General features: G+C 39.5%; 2 protein-coding genes across 2 annotated transcripts in view; one reads left to right on the top strand and one right to left on the bottom strand.

The window, feature by feature from the left end:
- Positions 1 to 1137, bottom strand: part of LOC125723832 (NACHT, LRR and PYD domains-containing protein 12-like) — a 240480-nt gene extending 239343 nt beyond the window's left edge. The window contains exon 1 of the mRNA XM_049000660.1: positions 1060 to 1137. The gene's annotated coding sequence lies outside the window, so the exon portion shown is untranslated. The remainder of the gene's footprint in view (positions 1 to 1059) is intronic.
- Positions 1 to 20276, top strand: part of LOC125723844 (uncharacterized) — a 214739-nt gene that overhangs the window by 121521 nt on the left and 72942 nt on the right. The gene's annotated exons all lie outside the window — the stretch shown is intronic.

The following is a 20276-nucleotide window of genomic DNA, read 5'->3' as shown; positions in this document are numbered from 1 at the left end:
GTCGTCCTTGACTCACCCATAATATTATTGTGCTATGGTTGAACTGCACAAACATGTTTTTCATTGTTCACGTATATAACTTGTTTTTCACGAATAACTTCTCACGGAAAGAGTTGGAAAACCTGTCTTGTCTTGTCTTTCACTGGGGAAAGGGACGCTTACCTTGCTTCTCCCAGGGGAAAAGGAGAAACGTTGCTCAAAATGCTTCGTTACCACAAGCGCAAACCCGCCGTCTGTGTAAAAGTGAAGTTTGTGTCTCTAAAATCACACCGTGTGTTTATTTTCCGGTACAATGTGTGACCCCCTCCCCCTCCGTATTTACTCCGCTCGGTGTCCGCGATGTGTAATTCATTCCTGCTTGATGGCTCTGCTGCGCCCTTTTCGGGACTGATAATAAAGAGCTCACACTTATACACACACACACACAACACAATTAACCCCGTGTGTGTGTAATACATACATACACCACCTTCTGTCATTCAGCTGCGCTGTGGGTTGCGTTTGACTTAATCTTTACCGATTATTAAAATCAGACTTGCGTACTATTTGCATTAAACAATTTAAATACGACTGCAAAGCCAGTCAATTAATCAGAACATTTCAGATTGGAGAACACAGAACAGATCCGTGGTAAAACCTTTGATTTAATACAATGTTAAGCCTTATGTTTAGTTGCATATTAATCCCCAACACTTTAAAAAAGAAAAACTTAATATAGCTTCAAAATATTACAATGTTTACGCAGCACAGTATATTAGGCGAACTCATGGCTGAGCGTACTGTAAGTAATTAAATATTATTGATGTTAATTCGGAAACTCTTCTGATACACGTACAGTAACCTACTGTGCTGTACGGACGTATATTTAATGCTTAATTATATTGAACACTCAAATTTCTCATTACATTTGGAATAAGAAGCCACGGATTAAGTATTCTGTTCTCACCAGACCGAAAAACCGTGACATTGTCTCTTTTTGCCAAATCTGCCGTTTTATTTTAAATCCCGCTATATATGTAGGCTGTGTAAAACATATGCATTTTATTATTATAGTCTTACCTTGAAACATAGAATATCTTAAAATTATTCCAGAATATTGATAAAGTATTTCTTGACAAACTTTCGACTCTGCCTTTAAAATCTCGACACTTAATTTCACTTTCGTTTACAGGCAGGAAATGATCAGCTCCGTTTCATGCAAAAAATGAACACGGACTCTGCGGCACATCGTAGGGTTTTGGGGGGATATTATCTATGTGACTTAATTAGTAACAATAACCGTAATTCGATTATAACGCACATTCAGGAGGATCGTGCATGTAAAAAGCGGTACTGCAGTAACACTTAACAGTGGCGATTTGAGAAATTTAGAAATGGAGGGATCAAACCGATTTGGGGGTGGTGGACCGTCAAAGACAACTTTGTCATTTTATAATTTCATCAAAATATATTAATTGGTGCAGCAAAGTAAAAGTCAAACTAAACAATTGAATCACACTTTTTTATTTCCAATGCTCAACAAGTACAGATAACATTTTAGACAGATTAAACAAAACAAGAACAGATATTCATAAAGAGTTATTACAAAGTAAAAGATTACCATCTCAATACCAAATATGACAGAACATTTTAGCACTATATCTATACATCAGGTAAAAAAGGGATCAACTCAGGATACAGTTCTGATTGTTTTTATTTTTAGACTTTCTGATTAGATTAATATAATTTATTAGGTCTAATTTGGGAACAGGGGAAAATAGGTTGGATTTATTGTATTTACATTTACGAATATAAAATAGTATTAAATTTATCTGCATTGTCACGCTCGTGCCACGCCCCCCTCGTTAACGTCGGGGTTCCACGTGAGGTTGTTTCTTGTTGTTTCATTCAGTCCTGTGTATTTAAGTCCACGTCGGAGTACGTATCCCCAGTTCCGTCATTGACGTCGTGCTCCGTGTTTCGCCTGGTCTGTTTGTTCTACCTAATAAGCCGGAGTTCCTGATTCTCCGCTCCCTGCTCGCCCGACGGCGATCGTGACATGTATTCTTCCAGTCACAAAAAACCCGCTAAAAAAACACATTTACAAGAAAACTGAAAATTATAACATACATTTGTTTGTATCATGTTAAGCATATCAGAGCATAATTTTTCAACAAAAGGGCAAGACCAAAATAAACGAACATTAGTTTTGCAGTCACATTCACAGAAAGAACAGCTAGATTGAAAATATTTGGACGGATAAACTTTGTGTCAATTTAAAGGTGACTTCTACTTTGTTGATAAAAACTTAAAAGGTAAAGTCCACACCTTTTTCCAAGGTATATTATCCACTATGCCATTCCAGTATGAAACATGTGGAACGGAGGTGTAGTTTTGGGTAAAGAATGTCCTGATTTTTTTTTTATTATTTCTTGAAGAGCATGTATAGAAAAACACACCTTACCAACAGCAGATTCAACAGGATCCATAGATGGAACAGTCGGATTTCCCCAATGATGCAGGTTTGTGACTCGGCTAAACTGGGCACCAGGTATAAGAAACGGCTCACAACAGAAGTCTAGCAATAAGCCTTTATTACCAGGATTCCACAATTCAGTGTCCCTGACCCAATAAGTGAATAGAGCACCCAGGCAACACCGCAACCCCTCACACAATGATCTCAGCACAGCAATCTCTAAAACACTTGGGAAAACACTTTACACTCAGCTAAAACACCCAGCTAAAGTTCACGCGTGGACAATAAAAAGGCCTGGGCAGCTCACATCAAGACAAGGGCCATGAACACCAAAATCACGTGTGGTTCCTCCTAAATAACACCTAAACACACAAGGAAAAAAAATAAATCAATTTATATCAAACAATATTATTTAAAGTAACTAGTCGGGGGAAGACAGACCAATCCCCCGAAAACAAAACCCACAACACAAACCATAATCCAACTCCTAGAAGGAACCACAAACCTTTCCTGTGGCGCCTGGAATCCACGCCGCTGCCACCAATCGCTGACCGGCGTCATTAGCTTCCCAACTCTGCGCACCCCAATAACTCGCCGTATGTCCAACAACGCAATAATTTTTCCCCAGCACATGCGCTTCTGCATCTGGCAGCTGCAGCATGGACTCCAAGCACCACCGAGCATATGGGGCCCCCCTTCTTACTCCTTCGCTGACAATTTATGTTGTTCCTCCTTTCCCCTCACAGGTGTTTCCTATTAACCCTTATCACCATCACAATCCCCACCTACACACACACCCATCCAAGCACACACTAAGATTTTATATGCTTGTATAGTGCTGTTACTTTCTGCACGCTATAATTTTGTTTATTCCTTTCTGAATCTATCCATTCCTTTTTTCTTTTTCCTGTCTTTTTTTTCTCCTTTTCATTATTTTTTCCCCCCTCCTAATATGTCCCTCCACTACGGCCAGCTCACCCACTGCAATGTCTTTACATGTGTTAAAACAAAAATAAATAAATAAAATAAAGAAATAGATCAACATGAGAGGCCTATACAGAGTTTATAGAGCCCCTCATGATAAAGCAAACATGTTTGGCACAGCAGTGCATTCAGACCATGATTTTGCTAAAGCTGCCGGACAGGACAAGGGGAAAAAAATAACATTTCTAGAGCCTCTTGATATGGGAAGTCGGAAACGTCAGGCCTATTTGTTGAGATCTGCATGCATGTTACAAGATGGTCTCCTGGCAGCCTATTGCGGATGTTTGGCTCGAGCTGAAAATATATTAACTGTTAGGCTTTAAAATCGATAGCTGATAGCATAAAATGGTGATAGTTTAAAGCAGAAAATTCCATTGTGAAACGTCTTTATCACCCTGGGAGCGTTTAAAAAACGCAGATATTTTTCGCTGCTTTTCAGGTGGCTGACGCTACATATTTTCTAACGCGCGCTCTCTGTCCGCTGGTGGGAGTATGCTCACCTGTGTGTGCGCGCACGTGTCTGTGAGCGCGAATCGGGACGGAACTCCGCCATGCGCGAAATTGTAGGGCAGGGGTGTCCACACTTTTTCAGCTTGCGAGCTACTTATAAATGACCAAGTCAAAATGATCTACTTAAAAAAACATATTGTTATTTATAGATTTATAGATATTCGTTATTATTTATTGTTGTTATTATTATTGTTATTTAATATTGTTTATCATTGTTATTAATTTCCCTTTGGCATAAATTAAGGATTTTTGCATTGAACTGGGATTTTAGTTCCTTCACCTTTCTCTTTCTCAGCTCGCTTTTCGGAGGGAAGTTAATGCCGTAGTTTTTATGAGCAGTCCGAAAATGCCGCTCCACATTTCCCTTCTTCGGAATAGCAATGGTAGACTGACAGATGAAACAAACGCACTTCGAATATGACCTTGTGGGGAAAAAATACTCCTCCTTTCATTCCGTATGGAAGTGGTAGGTTATTGGCTTCGTACTTGGTCCTGCTCCCCCATTCAGTTTTATACCCTCTCTTAAGTTTAGTAGAAATAAATTGGAGGCGACTCGGTTGCTTACTGGAGTTTTGCAGCAGCTGGCGCGGTTGATCGCGTCATCCTTCCTCTATTTTTTATGTCATGCGATCTACTCAGTCTTTGCGATCGACCAGTAGATCGCGATCGATGTATTGGGCACCTCTGGTATAGAGACAAAAATGACAAGCTGTTGTGCAAATAAGATATAATAACAAAAGGTTATTTAATCTGTTTATTAAAAGGACAATGTATAGAGCTCTTCTATAGTAAAGGTAACCTTACAGTAAATGACTTCTGCTGTGATCTGACGCTATATAGAAAATGTAATAAAATAAGATTAACTTGACCTTCTGGGGGGGGGGGGCACCCTAATATAATGATAGGGGAAACACTGCTGTCTGTCTGCCATAAAATAAATAAAAGGGGGAATTGGAATTGCATATGACTATGGAGAGAATGGTTGGCTATGGTGAAAAAGGTGTGGAAATTTTTACTAATTCACATAAGGGACAGCATGAAGGGTTGTTTAATTCAGCAACGGAGGAATTCATATATTTGTGTGATTATGATAATCACACTATTATAACTTGATAGTACATCTCTTGAATTGAATTAATTACAGTGTCATGTGTAACACTGCACTTTTTAATACATTGTTTGGCAGAACAGACTGCAAAACTGTAGTCTCAATGGAAAGCTGGATGAAATTCCTAGGGTGGCGTAGTCAGCTGTCCACTGAGTCTACAGTTTTGTAGTTCAGTCTGTCACAGTCTGGCGCAGTTGGCAGGATCGTCGTCCTGAGAGCAGAGATGCGTGTTCAGTGTGAATGACTCTTCAGTTGTTGTTTTTCTATTTTTAATTACTTTTTTATTCCTATCCATGTCTTTTTTTCCTTTTGTATGCTTATTATTTAGCCAGTACAGCTGTTTTTATTGTAGTCGAAAACAACAGTGAGTGCCAGCCACTGGCAAATCCCTTGGTTCCCGGTTCCACTCCATCTGTCCTCTGGTGGTCCCCTTGAGCTGTGGACCCCTTTCCAGTGTTCTGCAGCCAGATCCTCCTGAGCCGCACGGAAGCGGAAGTTGGCAAAGTGATATGCAGCAGTAGGCCTATGCATGCAATTGACTGGAGTATGGAGAGTAAAGCCTTTCGTTTTGTTTAATAAAAGTTGTCCTTGTATTTTCTCATATGCGAGAACATCACAACTGCCACTGCACTTGTTGATGTGTAAGTGTGCCCTATTCAAACAATAAAGAGAAACTACATGCAGCACTGAAAAACTATTCCACGGCCAAAAAAATGTAAACATTCTTCGTATATCAGAAGCTAGTCTCTGACTGAAATTTCTATAAATCTTTATATAAACTGATAGCAATTAACCTAAGAGTGCATGCTTGGATTTTAGTATCTGCATGTACTGTGGAACTAAAAAGAATCATAATCAACATATATAATTACGTAAATGAAAAACAAATACGTTGCATTTTGCTTAATAGTTTTGCACGTTGCCATAATTTATATTTAATTTAAAATATGAAGCACCCAAGCAAAGTTTATGTTGAAATAATACTCAAGATCCTTAAGTCTTTAACAGAGTGGCATGGAAATTCAATGAGAAACCGACTATCATTCAGAATCGTGGAGCTCAGGAGCATACTTACACTGAAAAAGTGACAATTTATCTAAGCATTTGGACTCTCATGGTTAAAACAATGCTGATTGTACTTTTCATTATCACTGACCAGTTGTTTTTCTTTGTTGTGCTGTGCAGCAGAACGTTTCACAAACATATCCAAATTAAGAGCCTTTGCACGCTGATTCTCAATGCTCAGCAGAGTTTCCAGGTCCGCGGTGTTCATGCCCAGTTGTGCTATTTTGAAAACATAGTTTCGGGTAAATATTAGGAGGTCATGGGTTGCGGATTTTTGGGCTGATTTCATAATGTTATACAGCAGCAGACTGCAAGGGGAAAAAGAAACTAATTATTATCAGTGCAAGTGGCTCCTAATCCTGAGTAATGCTGGATCTCTAGCCACCTAAAGTAAGAGACAGATGCACACGGAAAGCAGGGCTGCCAACTACCATGCATCTGGCATGACTTTCACGCTCTCAGACACTCACGCAAGGAATCTTCCACTATATTATTCCACTATAAGCCTAAATGTAGCTACATCAGAAGCGTTGGTGTAGTTTGCAAACCCTACATACCATTTAGAACAGGGGTCACCAACATGGTGCCCACTGGCACCAGGATGCCCCCAAGGACCACATGAGTTGTCCACGGACCTGTTCTACAAATACCACAACTCACCAGTGGGCAGCGACTAAAATTTAATTTTATCTTGTTGCTATTCTTCTTTAATCACATTTGTATTTATATAGATTTGAAAATGACAATATCCAAAAAAGCATTTAAAACGTGTTTATTCTACATGAAGTTTAGATAAGTTTAGGTAAAGTCTGTTCTGGTAGCGGGGGCGGCATGGTGGTGCAGTGGTTAGCACTGTTGCCTCACACCTCTGTGTGTGTGTGTGTGTGTGTGTGTGTGTGTGTTTGTGCGTGCAAACTGACAGACTGAGAAAATGAATTCAGAAGTTTTGTCTTGCTAAAAGTAAATTCTTTTTTAGAGAAAATTAGTCACAAACGAAAACAAAAGAAACTGATGGATTTTTCTATCTTTTCTATTAAGAGAAGCAATAATAAAAGAAGACTTAGTTATTGAATTTATATAAAGAATAACAATCTGCCATTCATTGCGGTCCCTTTTGCCAAGTTTAATGCCCTTTCTTGTCAATGACCATCATGAGCCTACTATCAGTTCACACACACACACACACACACACACACACACACACACACACAAACACACACACACATACACTCACAAGCAGGCAGGACAACCTCCCAGATGCCACTCTGAGAAGTGTAATGTTTGTGATCGTGGTTAATCTTATGCTACATTAAGGCCCCATAGTTAACGATGGGGATTAAATCAGGCGATGAAGACAGCCAGGTTACAATTTCATCACCTTCCAAGCTGGTTTTAAGGTGATGTCATGGTCTGTGCCTATTCTTGAAGTTTCAACTTGTGAGTCTTATGCATTGTATTAAGCTGATGTCTTTGTCAAAGTACGCATGAAAGAAAATAAGAGTATTTTACTGGGGAACGAGGATCATGACTACAGACTGTTGTGTGTCTGGCTGTAGTACCAACAGCAAGAACATCCCAGATAGAACACTTTAAACCAAATCTAAGTTTGTTCTTAGGTCCTACAGGCTTGTTGGCTCTGCATGTGATATGCATGTTCTGCTGCTTGTTTCCTTGTGCCTGTGTGTGTCTGTGTCTGTCAGTGAGTCCTATGATGCACTGACCTTCTTGGCAGAATATTCCCCTTCCTTACAGTATGTCCTATTGCGACTCCCCTATGATCCTGTACTGAATAGATTATAAAATACATGGACATAATCAAATGCTACATCTTCCTTAACTATTCATTTAAAATTTTTTAAATGATTTATTTTTCCACTTTTACGTTTAGTGGTCACTCCATAAGAGCTGTCCTTTAACGTGCTGCGCAGTGTCCCTGGATGCTTTGCAGTCCACTGCAACGCTTGGACTTGAGGAGTCGATTCATTATGAAATGACTCCCAGTCTGAGCTGTGAGCTAATGCACAATAACCAGAAGCCAGGTAGTGACTCTTGGTTGTTGTAGTTGTTCTCTTCTGACCAGGGAGGTGTTCCACTAAGCAGGATTTCTCAGTTAGTGGAGTTAACTTAAGCTAGAAGTCATGATTGTTCAATAGGAATGCTCCTTACCTCTTATTGGACAATTATGAGTGAGCCAGTGTCTTGTTTAATAAGAGAAAATCTGTGTTCATCTTCTGAATTATTCTGAATTATTCTACTTCTAAACAAACAGTTATCCTCAGAGGCAGCATAACATCCTGGCAACTGCTCAATGCAGCATTGAAAAGCACTACAGAGAGTAATGAGCTCACAGATGTAATGAGCACAGAGCATCACCAGCACGCTGCTCTCAGCAGTTGAGGACATTAATTTTTCCCCACAGAATACTCTGCTTGTGTAGTGTTTGTACTTGGCCTGATACTGAAGGGGCATAAGTGATAATTAAGTGACATGATAATAAAGTGCATTGCTGGGTGTCTCTATGCCAATCTCACATGAAACAGTACTGTGATGCAAGACAGGGAGCTCGCACTCCCTCATTCAGAGAAGGGCACAGAGTGCGGCTGTGGAAACCAGCGCATGTGCAAAAAGGGCATCAGAAATTCTCTGCACCCATCGAGACCCATCCTGGCTGACGGGAAAGCATGGCATGCTGCCCATTTGGCCTCAGTACCCAGTGGACTTCCCAAATTTCCAGCCCTGCCAAAGACTGGTCCTGAAAGAACAGTTGAGCTTGGAATGGCCTAAGGAACTGGAAGCTGTGCAGCCAGGGCACACAAACCATCATCGGCTCAAGGACTATGGAACTTCACAGAATTAAACAAAGAAATGAAGTGCATGTTCTGAGCGTGATTTTCTGGTTAGAAAGAGATACCTTAAAGGAAAAGAGAGATTCAGTGTAAAATATATAACAGTTGTTCATAGATCCTCTTACTGTGGTCCTCAGTGAATGGAACATTTCTAATTGTAATTGATTTCTGTTGGAAGCAAAACAGGCAGTTCATAGTGAAAAGGTTGTGCACTTACAGGAAGGCACAAGCACAATGTTTTTTGTTGAACTTACATTATTGTTTTGTCTGGGGTGTAGTGACCTTAAAGGAAGAAATGTTACAGGTAAGGCGTGTCTTTTATAGAATACAGTGCTGCTGCAGGAAGAAGAATACATAAGTAAAGGGGGGATGTTGCGTTCAGTTAGTAATTGTTCTGTTTTCCATATTACTGTATGTCACAAGAGGGTGCTGTAAGGCTGTTTTATTCGACTTCAATTCCTATTCCAAGAGTCAAGAATGGATAGTTGATCCCAGGCAGCAGTTTTCCAGATTATCAACTTCAAAAACTTAAAAATATGATAGGAAAAAAGTCTTTGTAAAATTAAGAAGTATATAATACTATGAATGACAAGGGGTCTTAATACTTTTCATTTAATTTTATTAACTCAATCTTTTGCTGGCAAGTATACCTTTTAAATTATATACATAACAGTACAACTGCATTAGTTGTGTCTTGTATGCACACTCCATACAAAGTAAAAGGATAGGGCGGCTACTTCATTAATAGTATTAACGACTAACATCAATGACAGACAAGGCATACAGGTTAGACCAGGACTTAAATAAGACAGGACCAAGCAAAGTAAATGGACAAAGCTGGAGACGATCAGGGAAGCACACGTGGGTAATCAGGGGGCGTGGCACACACGAGGAGCGGAAGGAGCGGACATCACAGCAACAACATGAGGAATGTTAAAACTAGAAAACAGGGAACCACATTTCACAGGTAAAAAAATCTGCGGTACGGTCAAATAAGATACATAACATGTTTACTTGCCTGTGACACTGACGGGATACTAGCATTAGTTTTTGTTGAGAATACTATGAGTAGTACTACATAAATTTGGGGGGGCAGTAGTGGTGGGCTTGTTTATTTATTCTACATAATTGTAAGATATAAATGCGTTAATTAGTAAAGAAGTTATGGCTAAAAGATCTTTCCATCTACACCCTGACATGTTGCTTGTTTATGTCTAATTACCGCTCCAAGATGGTGGCGCTGCTGACACGTTGTGGAAAAGCGAGGTGAGGCATCTAGGCTTTCAAATTCATGAGCACCACCATGTACTTCGTTTAAATGGGAGGTTCACCCCAAAACTATAAAAAGATATTTTAGAGGGGTCTTAATGTTATCTATTCATCAAAGTTCTGCTGGGAGTTGTTCAGGTTTGGAAATATCAGCCGTAGAAATGTCGGGCTTTTATCGAAGTACACTACTCGTATCACTGCGCATTAGACACAAGCGCGAGCTCCCTGGCGATATCTGCTGCGCAGTAATATTATTGGTGTGTGGCGTCGGGTAGAAGGAAATAGTTCGTATATTGAACTGCTCGCGACGAAGTCTGTGGATTTTCTTAACCTGTTCCTGATTTCTGGTAAGAGATATTGCTGTTGAATTTTTCAAATACGATGTTCTGGCGCTTTAAGTAGTGAAAGCAAAATTGAATCTTATTATATTGCTTATTCATTAATAAGTACCTATAACATGTATACTGCCCAATGTTGTGATTTAATAAATATTTAAAATTAATAAATATTTAAAAAATACTTCAATATTTAAAATGGTTCATGATTTTCAGGAGCAGTACAGTGGTTAGCACTGTTGCCTCACACCTCTGGGTTCCAGGTTCGAGTCTCCTCATGGGTCACACGTGTGCGGAGTTTGCATGTTCTCCCCATGTCGTCGTGGGGTTTCCTCTGGGTACTTCGGTTTCCCCCCACATTCCAAAGACATGCTGAGGCTAATTGGAGTTGCTAAATTGCCCGTAGGAGAGCATGTGTGAGTGAATGGTGTGTGAGTGTGCCCTGCGATGGGCTGGCCCCCCATCCTGGGTTGATTGATGGATGATTTTCAGGTCACACCGCCCCCTCAGAGCCCACCAATCAGTGACTGTCTCATAGTGTCATGTAATACACAAAGTCCACACCACCCACTTTTCAGTGAGCAGTAAAAACACACCAGCTTGTCTCAGCGGACAGCGGCTCTTATCAGATAAGGGGAAAAGGATGAGATATCAAAAGTAAAAATAAATATATCACGTTTGGTTAACATCAAATGAAAACAGCCCTGCAATAATATATTGGATTCTAGGATATCACCTATTAAAAGGGTGAATCTATTCTAGCAGACCATAAAAATCCAATTATGAACAGTGAAAATGGGCATAATAGGTCCCTATAAACGACTGGTTTCTGTCCATGGTGCTGAAAACCAGGATTGGCAGATTTCACATTACAGCGATTCCCCCACTATATCGCGGATTTTCCTCCGACGCCTCATAATTCTCTGCGTATCCGGTATATTGTTTGTGGTCCGATTGTTTTCGTTTTGTTCTAAGCCCTACGATGGAAGACGTTGACCATTCAGGAGAAGGTAAAACTTCTGGATGTGCTTCGGGAAGGAAAGCGTTATGCGGACGGCGTTCGCCATTATGGCTTGAATGAATCAACAGTACGCTACATGAAGAAGGATGAAAAGAATGTGTAAGAGCCATATATGTTTTTATTTTTATATATTCCATTACATATATAGAGAGAAAGTTGTGTGTGTGTATATATATTAAAAATTATTATTTTATTATTATTATTATTATTATTATGTTACTCATATCCTTAGCCCGACATTTAACATAGCCCGATATATGTGTTTTAATGAGTTTACATATGTTTAAAGCATGTGGGAGGGGTATTTTAAGGCTTAAACCTCAAAAAAAAATTATATGATCCTTCTGTATCGTGGATTTTCACCTATCGCTGATGGGTCTGGACCACATCTTCCGCGATAGGCGGAGGATCAAATTTACCTTTTTAACCTGATTTAACTTCAACCCTCTTATTTTGTTAACAGAGTGTGCGGGGGGAATACAAAGGGTTACAGTGGGTAATAGGTGATTCATATTGACCTTAATTATCACCCAAGTGACTCTGGACAATCAGCTCAATAATGCTTCCCAAACGTTTCTCTCTTTTTCACTAGTTACACTTCATTACACCGAAATCAAGGAAGAATCAAATGTACAAGCCCATTATACAAAATATAAGATGCAAACACATAAAAAATATTTTGTAAAAACATTAAAAACAGATTAATATATATTGTGCAATTTGAAACTTTACATTTAGACCTCACTTAGAAAACGCAGGTGATGACCAGCCCAACCAGCAGTTCCGTCTGGTTGTACAGAATACCTACTCAATTAAATTTTGAGGTCATGACTAAACTAAATTTCAGCTCTGCCTTTAACATCAGCAGTTAGATGAAACTGATCATTCCAGAGGGAAATACAGTGAAGCCATGAAACATACTAGATGTAAATATATTAATTTTCACATACACTTGAGCTCAGTGAATTCAAGCGCGTCATACACTGTAAAAAAAAAAAATCCACCAAAAAACGGAAAATGTACTGGCAGACAATTACCAGCACATTTTAGTTAATGGACTCTTCCTTCAATTTACAAATATTGTATATTCAGTTTTCCACAGTTTCTTAAATGATTATTTTCATTTTTAATTCTTCATTCTGCCAATGCAGATTTGTTTGTTTAATAAATGGTGTTGTTCATAAAAGTACAACAAGTAATTTGAGAATATAGTGATTCACTACATTGATTATTTTTCATAACTCAATGGCCCATAAACATACAGTTATCCATCTGAAGCTGGATTTAAACCAGCAAACTTTGGATTACAAGCCCAAATACTTGAGCTACTGAGCCACACACTTACACTGACTCAGCTTAAGTTGCAGAGACACAGTGGACTTTCTGTTGGTTGTCAGACAGAACGGCAAAGGACCCCTCACTAACAGGAACCTAAAACACACAAACACTTGGGGACACTTCAAATGCGTGATCTGACTCTGCAAGGGGAGAACATGTTCATGTGGAGTCTTGGCTTTTCACAACGTTTCATTCCTGCTTATAGCTAAGGTTTTTTTTAGCCGTCGTCACTCTAAGGTTGCCCATTAATGGTTTGGAATTGGGAATGTAAAGCTGTTTTGTTAGCATGTCTGCCTTACAATTCCTTTACTGTAAGTCGAGGCCTGCTGGAGCTCAATTCTGCTTCATGGCACTTGTATTTACTCTTTATTTTGCATTACATTTTGTGTGAGACTAACCCCTTTCTCTACCTCTCCATTCCTCCTGTCGAGCTCCATACAGAACTGGTGGAGAAAAGGGGTGTTTGGAGGGGGGACGATATCTCTGGATGCCCACTTAAGAAATATCTGCGTTACCTTCCAATACACCTTCCAAACTTAAGTGGATTGAACATGGGTGCTGTTGAATTAATAAAAAAATGCACTGTATTAAAAATTATTTTGTTTATATAACACAAAATTGAACTATAAACATGAAATTTAAATCTGTTGAGTTTATATATTGACAAAATAATAATTCTGAATTTTGAACCCTCATTGAACAAAATTAAACTTAATATGGACAAATGGAAAGCATTGAAATTATCCTTATGGGGGGAAAGTTAATGTTATTAAAATGGTTGTGGTGCCTCAAGTTAATTATCTCTCTATGATGCTTCCATTTAATATTCCGGAAATGATATTTAATCAGTATGAGAGTATAGTAAAAGATTTTTGTTTGGGAAAGAAAAAAACCTTTAGGATTAAAATTACTTCGCCCAGAGACAAGGGAGGTCTAGGATTGCCAGATGTTAGATTATATAGCATGTCATTTGAAATAGCCAAACTCTACTATCACTGGAAGAATGTGAATTCTGATGTGGACTGGATAGCTATCAAGAGCGATTTGGCTTCACTATTTCAACCTCTGCACATTCTGTCACAATGGGGGGACAATATAAGAAATACAAACCCGATAATATCTTTTTCGATTAATATATGGATCAAAATACATAAGAAGCTTAAAGTATCACATGACATGCAGCCATATTCCTCAATTTGGCACAATCCTGAAATACAAATAGGAAAAAGTATGGAAACAATGGCAATCCAAAGGGGTGAAAACTCTTTGGGATTTATTTGTAAATAGGATGTTTATGTCATCATCAGACTTAAAGAGTAAGTATGATGTAGGAGGAGGAGGGAGTTTTTGGAAATTTTTGCAACTGAGGCATTGAGTCACGAGTGTTAAAAAAGAGAAGATGAATGGTTAAGAATACTTACTAGAGTGGGGAAATATTATAGGGAAGTAAAAGGTAAATTTATTCAGTATAAAATTATACACAGATAGTACTGGACACTAGTTAGACTAAATAGAACTGGACTAATTAATACTGATCAGTGTTGGAATTTTAGAAGACAGGTGGGGGCTTATTTACACATGCTGTGGCAGTGCTCTCAGGTATATCCATTTTGGGGTAGAGTTCTTGATCTCCTGGACAAATGGCTAGGCTTTACTTTACCCCGCAAACCCGACTCTGTCTGCTAGGAGATAGAGTGGAATTGCCAAAGGGGAATAATAAACAGTTTAAGGCTGTGATGGTGGGACTCATAACTGCCATGAGGGTAATATTAAGCCATTTGAAATCCTCAACAATCCCCAATATAAAGGAATGGACCGATGAGATGATTAAGGCAGCTTCATATGAAAAAATGTTGGACAGACTAAATGGGAAACGAGATATAATGAAAATGTGGGAATGTTTCTAGGGCCATGTTTTTGAAGGATAAATGGCTGGGAGGTTGAACTAGTGATTGGTCATATTGTTTTATAAATGTGAATGGCTGAAGTGTATTATATGAGAGTGCTGTAACTTTTTGGTTTGAAAAATAAGAAAAATTTGAATTACAAAATAAAATGTTCTTAGAAAGTAATTTCATGTAACCACTTAAAATTAATTACATCCAACAGTACATTTTTTAGTGTAGGTAAGTAGATGGATCGATAAAATTAAATAATTATTACAAATCACAAATAACTATTACAGTCATGGCCAAAAATATTGGCACCCCTGCACTTGTGTCAAAAAACACACCCCTTCTCCTAGAAAATTGTTGCAATTACAGATGCTTTGGCATTGTCATTAATTTCTCTTGTTGGCACTTGAAGAAAACAAAAAGAGGAAGAAGGAAAAACAGGAATGGGAGACATTCCACGCAAAAGGGCACCTGCCCTTCTCATATTGTCTCAAAAACCCAAAGCCAGTCAGAGTGGTCTGGGGGTGATTGTACACCCAAATAGGCCATTTGATCCATGTTGATCTTAGTCTTTCTCATGATGGTGGGTAAATCTGGGGTGGCTCTTGTGGTCCTCATATGAGGTCTTTGGTGCACATTAAGTGAAGCAGATACAGGCCACCCATTGTGTACCTCTGTGCCATTTAAATGGGCTTGCAATCTGAAGAGGTCTGAGGGCACAGTGATTTAACACTGGTCCACTTTTTCTTATGGCCTTGAGCCAGGTCATGACAATATCTTGTGTAGCACTAATGACGTAATGGCATCTGCTCATGTTATCTCATAACTTGAAGCTGTTAGTGCAGCACAACCCACATGGCACCAACAAGACATTGAGAACAATCCCAGCAGCCCTCGGCTCTCTTACCCAATGCTGTTATAAGGGGACCAAACTTCTTTAAATTTCGCTTCCACAGTGGCTTTTGAAAAAAATAAGCAAATCACGCAATGCTATTGAAATTATTAAAACATAGAGATTAACAGTCAGATATGTTTTATGATTTTAAATGAGGAAGTGATATATTGGATATAACATGAATGTATTTCTTATTTCTTTTTTTTGGGGTTTTCTGTGGTGAGAAATGAAAGCTACAGGCATGTAAATATTGCTTCCTGTAGTAACTTGTAAAATGTTCCTCATTGTTAACAATCACATTACATGTGAAGGTGTCAGTCAGTGGAAACACATAGTGAGACACGCTGGCCAGCCATTGTATTCGTTCAGGACCAGCCCATCAAGTAAAGGTTTCAGCACCACGGACAGTGACCTGTGTTAAACTGACCTCAGGTTCCTACATTGGCTCTATGGAATTTTCTGTAAATAATTAAATGCCACGGGCCCCCTACATGCGGAAATGTTTCCCCCTCCCCCAGACTTCTTCAGAGAGCTTTGGAGGACATTGTCTGCACGCTACCAGAGGCAACTAAGAATGTGCTTGAGTTGGGAGGAGGCAGTAGTCCCCATTTTTCCCTCCTGCTGTAGAGGGTCATCGGGAGGAGGTGGGTTTGCTGCTCTCTTTCGTGTCTCTTCAGCAGGTGGCTCTTAGAGATTTGTCTAAGAAAGGTCTGTACCAGGCTTGTGTTAAAGTGCTGCATTTTCGGGCACTGAGTGGACTGGCAGATTCTAGGTGGTCAGGTTTGTTGAGGCCTGGATCTTCCCCGCGGGGATGTTGGAGGTCCCTGTACAAGCCCCCCATTGAGAAGCACACGGTGGATCTTCAGTGGCAGATTGTGCACGGGGCAGTGGCCACAAACAGACAGGTGATGCACATTGATTCCACAGGGTGGGAATTGGTTTTCTTAGCTAATCTGTTTCTTTAAAACAAAGAAATGGATTGTTTACTTGTGTCTTTTATTCTACATCATAGATAATGCGAACCTTCATATAAGTAAGAGGTAATATTTTGCTCAGTATCAGTTCAAGCTCAAATACTTCAGGTTTTTTATTTGACAAAACACATAAAATAGTCGTGCAAAGTTAGTGATTTATTTTTAAAACTATTGCACTGTGATATATTTAACATCATATTTTCTGTTCTGCCAAATCTCATATTGACAGCTTAGTGGTTTTCCAATGGCTTGTGGTGTCACATGGTGGTCGAAAATGATATTACAGGCTTTTGTTGAAATTACCTTAAAATTCATCTGGAATGTATTGATTTATGCCATAATTAATGATGCAAATTAACACAGATGGGGCCATTTTGACCCCATTTTGATGTTTTTGAAGAGGTAGACGGGTCCAGTTGGCTGTATTAGTCAGTCTGCTAAGAAACATAGTGCCAACAAGCCCATGGCCCCTTTTCATGTAAAACTTCGTACATGAGGCTGTTTGTGCAGTTTAGTGCCTTTGTTAGCCTCGGCTCCTGTAAATCATATAAGCACACCCACCACACCCCCAGGAGCATTCCGCGTGCCTCCACCGGCCAACCTGCTTGTCCCCCCCAACCCACAGACCGTCTGTAGTTCTGAAATTTATCCACATGGCTGCTGACCAAGTCTAAGGTAAAATTTCATAAATGAAATTTTCAGTAAAATACATTTTTTTCCTCTAATCTGGGAGACAGTGCAGAATTATTGGAGTCGGTCCTAACTCTGTCTTCAATATGTACCCAGCAGGCACCTAGGACTCGTATCTCCCTCTGAGAATCTCTTCTAATGCGCTCAGCAGCAGAAATTCTCCATCCTAGATGAGCCTGCAAAGTTCTGTAGAAGTTAAATATACTTTAGTCAAATAAAGGATGAGACAATTTACTTAAAGCATGATACAGTTCATATTGCTCTTCAGGCTTCGTGATAAAATATTAAAATTATGGAGTACAAAGTTGTACATGCAAAGAATACAATGCAGAGTGGCAGAGCGCCTGGCCCAGAGGGTTTAATGGAATTTATCTTAATGTCTTTATTCTATTTTACTTTAATTTTTACCATATTATTCATTGTATTGTTCTTTCGATTTTATTTCTATTTTATTTTTGCTAATACACCGGATCTGAGTGCCTCATTTTGTTCCCTTCATGTAGAACACGTTTTGTAATGACAATAAAACATCCTTATCCTCATCTAAATCACACTGTCTAACTACTAACCTGTTTAAATAATATAATTGGATTTCAAAGGTTAATAGTCACTCAATTACCCCCTCAGCCCAACAGTACCACAAACACCCAACATGCACGGAAATTTTCTCCTAAGTTGTTTTCCCTGCCTGGAACAATACCACAGCAGTCACATGAACTAATGTTTCAAAACATTTCGGAAACCTTGCATTGAAACTTGAGGTCTTTAGGAGGGATCAGTCCTGGGTGACAAAGTTGCCATCACAAAGGTTTTTGATTTAGGGATTCATGATGCCAGGTAGCCATCTTTCACAAGCTGGTGGGCTGTGCCACTGATGCGTTTGCTTTGGTTTTATATGTCTGTCCTGGTTTGTGTTCTTGCCACTTCAGGTTCCCTGGTTTTGGTCTACATTCCTCGGTCCTCTGCTGTGGAGTCTACCTTCTGCTCCACCTCATTCTGGAGCCGCCCATCCAGTCAGCGGCCCATGTCCCCCTGGTTCCCTGTTTCCAGAGGTTGGTCTGCTAGTCTCTGGGGCCAGGGGGCAGAAATCTGCCATGTTGGATGGGTGGCCCAGGTTGGGGTGCTCCATCATAGACTGGTACATGAAGGAATATAAATGGTTTTTAACCAATATGTACCGAGTGTGCGTCGTGACGAAAAGAATGTCATGGGAACATTTAGGACTGACTGCAGTATTAGTTCAAAGCATGATTGTGTTTTTCTTAATTTTTATTGATTTATTTTTGGATTATTAATTTTTTAAAGTAACTTCATTCAGTTAAAAGGGGTTTGTCCATTTGCTTTAGCAGAAGTTCGTGTAAGTATGATGTTCACCTTCCTTTTTCATAGTCTAGTCTTTGCCAAGTTTTATGCTTATTTCCCCTGATTAAGTTAATCTGACGTGTGTTTAGGAGGGTCATACAGGCTTTTTGTTTGTAATGGAAGCACAGGGTCTGTACTTGCAGCTTATTTGCCATGCTAATGGAAGCATTTTACCTTCCTCTCTAATCTCTTTTTTTCTTGGCTCTCACTGCAGTCTCCTCTATGCCAGGGTTTCTCAACCCAGTCCTTGGACCCCACTGCAAAGATCCACAGTTTTGCTCTGTCCAAGCTCTCAGCACAGCAGTAAAAGGTGACTGTTTGGTTCATGCATGCAGGGATCTGGGACAGAGCAAAAACGTGGAGCTGTCTGGTGGGCTGAGGAATGAGTTTAGAAATGCTGCTGTATGAAGTATTAAACCATTTGGCCGGTTGGATAAATGTTAAAATGTTTTCTCAAAATATAAAAAGAGATAATCTTCTGTTTTTCGTCTCATTACAAGCAAACTTGTTTTTTGTTTTTATGTCACTCTAGTATTTGATATCTAATTTTCAGTCTTCTGGCAATATAATCTGGTGAATGGGGAAAGACTTCCAGCAGGGGCTCCGGTTTCCTCCCACAGTCCAAAAGTGCGCAGGGTAGGTTAATTGGCAAATCTGAGTTGTGAGTGTTTGCGCCCTGCAGAGTGTTGACTCCTGCCCAGGGTTGGTTCCTGCCTACGCCTGTTGTTCCAAGGACAGGCTCCGGTCCCCCCCGCGACCTCAGTTTGGCTTGCTGTCTCCCCGCTTGGTTTTCTTTGGTTTACGTCTTCACTAGCCCCCTCGTTGCTTTGACTTGTGTGTAAGTTATGTATGTGTGATTGTATTGCTGTGTAGGCAGTGACTGCTATTTTGTTTTGCAAGTGTGTGTTGGACTCTGTTTATTTGGTCAGGGAGTGAGGTGGAGTGTTTGTCTTTTGGTTTCCTTTTCTTTTGCACTTAGGTGAGATTAGCTGTGGGTCACACTTGATAGTTGGGGATTTTGTTTGTTATTTTGGCTGTGGTCACTCCCAAAGTCTTTTGCACTGGGTTATTTGTTCAGTGTCAGTATTATACATGGAAAAAAAATTAAAATACAAAAAATATCCCTTTGTCCACTGGTGTTCCCTTCTTGCCCTCACCCTGTTTGTCCCTTTATCCCATTCCCCTTTCCCGTGAATACTGTTACACTCCAACCCTAGACAGGATATCAAAACAGCATCTTACCTATCGTTTTAAAAGAGATGAGGGATATTAATCATTGACCTTTATCTTTGCTATTTCAGAAATCCGTATCTGCTACCTTGTGACTGGAAGTATACACTGTAAAAAAAAGGCAAAATTTGTCACAGTTTTAAACCATTTTATATCAGCCAATTTGACTACAGTATAATTATTTTTTTCCTCTTATGTTAAATGACAGAAAAGTTTTTATCAAAACTACATTGCATAACTGGCATCGTAGTACTGATTAGCACCGATTCAGACATCCCGATGAACAAATATGAAATTCA

The sequence above is a fragment of the Brienomyrus brachyistius genome, unplaced genomic scaffold (assembly GCF_023856365.1).
Source record: "Brienomyrus brachyistius isolate T26 unplaced genomic scaffold, BBRACH_0.4 scaffold52, whole genome shotgun sequence".
Taxonomy (NCBI): domain Eukaryota; kingdom Metazoa; phylum Chordata; class Actinopteri; order Osteoglossiformes; family Mormyridae; genus Brienomyrus; species Brienomyrus brachyistius.
Note: the sequence above shows the minus strand (reverse complement) of the source record. Positions and strands in the feature narration are given on the sequence as shown.